The 6,215-nt window shown below is 39.0% G+C and overlaps 1 long non-coding RNA gene across 3 annotated transcripts in view; it reads right to left on the reverse strand.

Annotated features, from left to right (window-relative positions):
• LOC107926238 (uncharacterized) overlaps positions 1 to 6,215 on the reverse strand; it is a 44,233-nt gene continuing 38,018 nt past the window's right edge. For all 3 annotated transcript variants that reach the window (XR_005900022.1, XR_005900023.1, XR_001692176.2), the window contains 3 exons: positions 4,355 to 4,716; positions 4,130 to 4,254; positions 1 to 133 (listed from right to left, as the gene is read on the reverse strand). This is a non-coding gene — a long non-coding RNA (uncharacterized lncRNA). The remainder of the gene's footprint in view (positions 134 to 4,129; positions 4,255 to 4,354; positions 4,717 to 6,215) is intronic.

The raw sequence follows: 6,215 nt of genomic DNA on the forward strand, positions 1-6,215 counted from the left end.
TTGAAGAAGAGTTAATTCAATTAACAGTGAAAAGTTCTTTAGTTACTCCAAGTGAAAATCCGACGCTGCTTTGTCCTGTTTGGACGAGAAAATCACACAACCCAGATAGTCTACGTGCGCAATTACGGAGTATCTGGAAAACAAAAAAAAAAGTTTGAGATTCTCATAGCGGGGCAGAATTTATTTACAATTTCTTTTGAAGATGAAGAAGACTTAGAACAGATTATGGAGGGACGGCCATGGTTTTTCTGAAAACAATTAATCATCTTCGATAGATTGTCTCAACCCGTGGAACGTAGCAAGATTCAACTAATTTTTTCCCCTTTCTGGTTAAAAGTTGGTCCATGTCCGCCGGAATGTGACAAGAAAGATTTGATGCATGCTATTGGGTCTACTTTTGGGGGAGTAATCCGGGCTGAGATAAAGGGAGAATTCTGTCGCATTCGTGTGAACTTGAATATCCAAAAACAGTTGAGAAGAGGTATCTTTGTTTCTTTGTGTGGAAAAAGGAAAACCTGGTTACCTTTCAAATACGAAAATCTCCCAACTTTCTGCTTTGGTTGTGAAAGGATTGGACATGGGGTCAAAGAATGTTTGGAAACTCAAAAGGGAGAATGTTATACAGCAGAAGGGGACTATCCTTTCTCGTTAGCCCTTAAAGCAGAATCGTCCATAATCGGGAAAGAAAGTCTAATTTTTGGCTCCATAGCGAAAAAGTCAATGCATCAGTGTTTTTACACGGGGGAGGAAGTGGCGAACACGGAGACGAAGTTATCACCGGTAGCGTCAGACTTGAATCGTCGGCCGGAGAAAGTAGATGTCGTGCAACAGGATTCTACGAATTGGGAAGCGGAGAAATTGCAGGAATGTTTTAGAGATATAGTTGAGAGGAATTTGCTACAGATATCGTCTAAAAAAGGGGAAATAGTTTTAAGGGATAATGATGAGGAAATCTCGCCTAAAAATTTGGCTATAAAAAGGGAGGCACAAACAGACAAAACTTGTTGCAACCTAGAAGCTAGTCAAATAGAAAATTTAGTACAAATGGGGCCCACAGAAGTGTTGGAGAGTAGGAATACAAGCAGGTTTAGTAATGAGGATGAGCCTAAAATTAGCCACTTATCAGTGGGAGCAAACAGGCTAATTGAAGCTTCTCAATTGGGCTACATGAAGATGAGCTTGAGGCGTTTATCCAGCAGGGAGGAAGGAGATTCCATCATGGGGGATTATATAAGCGGAAAACGGAAATTTGACCCAGAGATGGTGAGAGTCTCAGACTTGAATGTCAAAGCTTCGTCTAAGAAAGCAAAATTAGATGATGAGAATTCGGGAGGAACATGAGTAGTAGATGAGTCTCTGATTATTAGGGAAGGTAGTACTGCAATTTCACAAATTATATCGGCGGCTGGCAAATGGCCAGCTGACCGGGAACAATGAAAATCTTATGCTGGAACATCCGAGGATTGGGGAATTATCGGGCGACTAGAAGGCTTCATCACATGTTGAAGCTTTATAAACCCCAAATGGTCTTCCTGATGGAGACAAAATTAGACAGCATTAGAATGGAACGGTTACGGAAGCGGTGGGGATTTCAAAATGGAATGGATATTTAAGCAAATGGGTCACGTGGTGGTTTAAGCCTTGCATGGAATGGTAACAATTTAGTTAAAGTTTATAGCTACTCACAAAATCACTTTGATTTGGAGATTAATGAGGAAAATAGTTTGCACAAATGGCATTTCACTAGGTTTTATGGTAACCCAAATCAATCAAATAAACAGGAGTCATGGAATCTACTACGCAGATTGAAGAACAACAGCCATCTACCACGTTGCGTATGTGGTGATTTCAACGAAATTATGTATGCACATGAGAAAATGGGAGGACGAACAAAAGATGAGAAACAAATGGAGGCATTTCGGCCAACTCTGGAAGTTTGTGGTCTGGCTGATATGGGTTTCAAAGGAAAAAAGTTTACTTGAGAGAGGGGTAATTTTGCGGATACAAATATAAGAGAGCGTTTGGACAGGGGGGTCGCGACTCAAGAGTGGCTGAATTTGTTTCCTGAGTATGAAGTTCAACATTTGCCACATTTTTTCTCTGATCACTGCCCAGTCCTCATTATGACTATGCCAAACGTAGCATTGGAGGTAGTTGTTTTAGATTTGAATCTTGGTGGGTCACTGAGCCATCATGTGAAGAAATCATAAAGGACGCGTGGCAGAGGCAATCTGGTAACGTTTTGGAAAAATTTGAAAATATTCATTTGAGCTTACAAAAATGGGCTAAGACTATCAAAGGGGATCGTGAAAGAAAATCAAAGATTCTAAGGGAAAGACTGGTTAAACTTGACAAGAAGAATAGAGATAATGATATCATTGCCGAGATCATTGATGTGAAGCTTGAATTAAATTGGGAGATGGAGAAGGAGGAGATGTACTGGGAGCAGAGGGCGAGATCGAATTGGTTACGCCAAGGGGATAAGAATACTGCTTTTTTCCACAGTCTAGCATCTCAAAGATGTAGAACAAATAGAATACGAGAGATGGAAGATAACGAAGATATCCTCTGTACTGAAGAAGAAGATATAGAGTTCATAACCAGGAGCTCTTTTATGAAGCTATTCGAATCTAAAGGTGTTGGTAATACAAGTCACTTATTCTCAGGTGTTCGTTGCACTATCACCGATAACATGAATCAATTGCTAACTGCCGTTTTTAAAGAGGAGGAAATTCTTGAAGCAATTAACAGTATGGGGCCGACAAAAGCTTCTGGACATGATGGTTTTCCGGTAATTTTTTTTCAAAAATTCTGGCATATTGTAGGGAGGGAGGTAAGTGATTTTTGTTTGGAAGTTTTTAATCATGGTAAATCTTTTGATCTATTAAACCATACGAATCTCGTACTACTACCCAAGAATCCTCATCCAAAAAACCCATTTGAATTTAGACCAATTAGCCTTTGCTCGGTCTTTTATAAAATAATTTCAAAATCTATAGCAAACAGGCTACAGAAAGTTTTGGATTATTGTATAGATCCGGCTCAGAGTGCTTTTGTTCCGAGTAGATTAATTACTGATAATGTTCTTCTGGCATATGAAATTCTACAATCTATGAAGAACAAAAGGATGGGGAAAATGGGTTTTATGGCTCTTAAGATTGATATGAGTAAAGCTCGGGTGGAGTGGAGTTTCTTACAACAAATGATGGCAAAAATAGGGTTTGATGGGTCTTGGATTCAGCTCATTATGAGATGCATCAGTACGATTACGTACTCGGTCATTTTGAATGGGAAATCAGGGGAGATTTTTATGCCGGGGAGAGGATTACGTCAAGGGGATCCTTTGAGTCCTTTTCTGTTTCTTATATGCAGTGAGGGACTATCTACATTACTAAGACTTGCAAGCGCTGAGAGGAATAAAGGCGAGTCGAAGAGGCCCCCAAATTACTCATCTTTTTTTTGCGGATGACTGTGTTTTGTTTGGAGAAGCAACAAAAGAAGGTACCAGGATTTTTGAAAAAAATTTAAAAAAATAAGAAAAATGCTCGGGACAATGCGTTAATTATGGAAAGTCCATAGTCTATTTTAGCTCCAACACAATTGAAGTAATTTGTTCAGCTATCTCATGTAGATTGAGGGTGAAATGGATGAATAACGCAGAGAAATATCTGGGCTTGCCAAGTATGGTGGGTAGGAGCAAAAAGTTAGCTTTTCAACACCTAAAAGATTGTCTTAAAGCAAAAATTGATTGTTGGAGCTCTCGCTTATTATCACAGTAGGGCAAAGAGGTTTTCATCAAAGCTATGTTACAGGCTATTCCTGCTTATACAATGGATTGTTTTTTATTACCGAAGTCTGTATACGATGATATAGAGAAAATAATAGCCAAATTCTGGTGGCAGAAGGGGTACGAGAAAAAGAGGGATTCATTGGTGTTCATGGACCAATTTATGCGAATTGAAAGAATTTGGTGGTCTTGGTTTTCGTGATTTTGCAAAGTTTAATTTGGCCCTTCTGGCTAAGCAAGGTTGGAGATTAGTTGAAAATCCCAATTCTCTTTTGGCACAAACGTTAAAGGCCAAATATTATCCGAATACTGACTTTCTAAACTCAGAGTTAGGACATTTACCTTCATATACTTGGAAAAGTATATAGGCTGCGAAAGGCCTTTTGCAGTCAGGACTCTGTTGGAGGGTGGGAACGGGCTGGAATATCAGTATCGAGGAGGATGTATGGGCTCCAGATGATGAACATCTGCTTATTAAAAAATAATAAGTAATCCCGATTTATTGAAAGTAGCGGACCTCATTGATTGCACAAATAGGTCTTGAAAAACTGAATTGATTAAAGGTACCTTCTTCGAAGTAGATGCCCAGCGAATCCTCCAAATCCCGCTTGCTCGTTTGCCACAGGATGACTTTCTGGCTTGGAGAGGCGAACCGACAGGCGAATACATAGTAAGAAGTGGGTATAGGTTACTTTTACATGGCAATTCCATCAATAATAATGGATACAACCCAAGTGAAAACAGGAAATGCTACAAAAACTTGTGGAAAAGTGACCTCCCTTCAAAGTTAAAAATTACAGCATGGAGAGCCACTTTAAACTACCTTTCTACACTATCAAATCTACGAACTAAAAGGCTCATTACTGATGATGTTTGTCCGAGGTGTAAACAAGGAGTGGAGAACAGGAACCATGTATTTCGTGACTGCACTGTTGTACAAGCCCAATCTGAACTAGCCCAAACCCAAGACCCAAAACAGACCCAAAGCCCAATCTGAACCAGCCCAAACCCAAGACCCAAAACAGACCTAACCCCTAACCCTAGCCGCCGCACCCATCACCTACCCTCTGCCACCGCCACCAACTCCCTGCCACCGCCGCAACCACCACTAACCACTCCCATCAAAACACCTGCAAAACACGCAAAGAACAGCAACCAAAATGAAAAGAAAAGGCATGTAATGTTGGCTATAAAAGCCATGTTTATTGATTGTAAAAGGGGTTCGGCCCTTGTTTTTCCGGAGAGAAAAGAAATAAAAAGGTTGAACACTAATCTTTGACCGGTTTTCTTTTTTTTTTCCTATCTACTGTTGCCATTTTTTACGATTCTATTTCTTTCATTTTTTTTACACAAAAATATAAAGAAAAGATTAAGAAAGAAGCTTATTACCCTTTTCTTTACGTCGCCGGAGTGCTCAGGAGGCCGAGGAGAATCATCGGAGAGAAAAAGGGAGACTTTTGGTCTCCCCGCCGCCGTACACGGTGGCGACGGCGCCCGAGGGCGGCGGCCGGTGCGGTGGCCCTCGGCCGGACCCTTGGCCGGCGCTCAGAGAGAAAAGGGGAGGGTTGAGAGGTTTTGGGTTTTTTTTTGAAAAAAAGAAAGAGGAAATGAAATTTTTTGGGAAAATTTTGAATATATAGGCGTGTGAAACGACGCCGTTTTGGCCCAGCTCCATAACGCCCAAAACGGCGTCGTTTTGCTTTGGATCGGGCCAACCCGACCCGCTCCTGGAGGATCCGCGTGTTTTCGACGGAAGGGCTAATTGCACCTTTAGCCCTTCCGCTTTTTAATGGTTTTATAATAAAGTCTTTTATTTTTTTTAATTTGGCCCCGCGTTTTTTATCTTTGTTTCGAGTTGGTCCACTGCTGCGCTGTGTTTTGGGGGCTTTGGGTTATTTACTATTTTGATCCCCCTCTTTCGGCGCGTCACAATTTAATCCTCTTTACTCTTTTTTTTTATTTCGATTTTGCCCAATACTTTTGTTTTTTATTGCTATTTAGTCCATCTGTTTTATTTTTGTATCTTATTTTTTTACTCATCTATTCATTATTATATTTCTATATTATATTATTATTTTTGTATTATTATTATTATCATTATTATAGTTGCTCTTATATATACACGTATATTTCTTTTATATATAAATATATTTTTCTATATATTTACATGCATACTTTTTGTACTATATATATACATATACACTTATTTTTATACTTTATTTGTGCATGCATATATGTTCATAATAATCGTACATATTTCTAATCTTCGTAAATAGTACATATTTTTACATATATATATTTGTATTACTTCTATTTTCGTAATTTTTATGTATATTTATACACATATATATTTTTATGAATATATACACATACTTATGTGTCCCCTTTTTTATATATATGTAAATCTCCATATATTTAATATGCATAT

Source organism: Gossypium hirsutum, chromosome A08 (genome assembly GCF_007990345.1).
Source record: "Gossypium hirsutum isolate 1008001.06 chromosome A08, Gossypium_hirsutum_v2.1, whole genome shotgun sequence".
Lineage (NCBI taxonomy): Eukaryota > Viridiplantae > Streptophyta > Magnoliopsida > Malvales > Malvaceae > Gossypium > Gossypium hirsutum.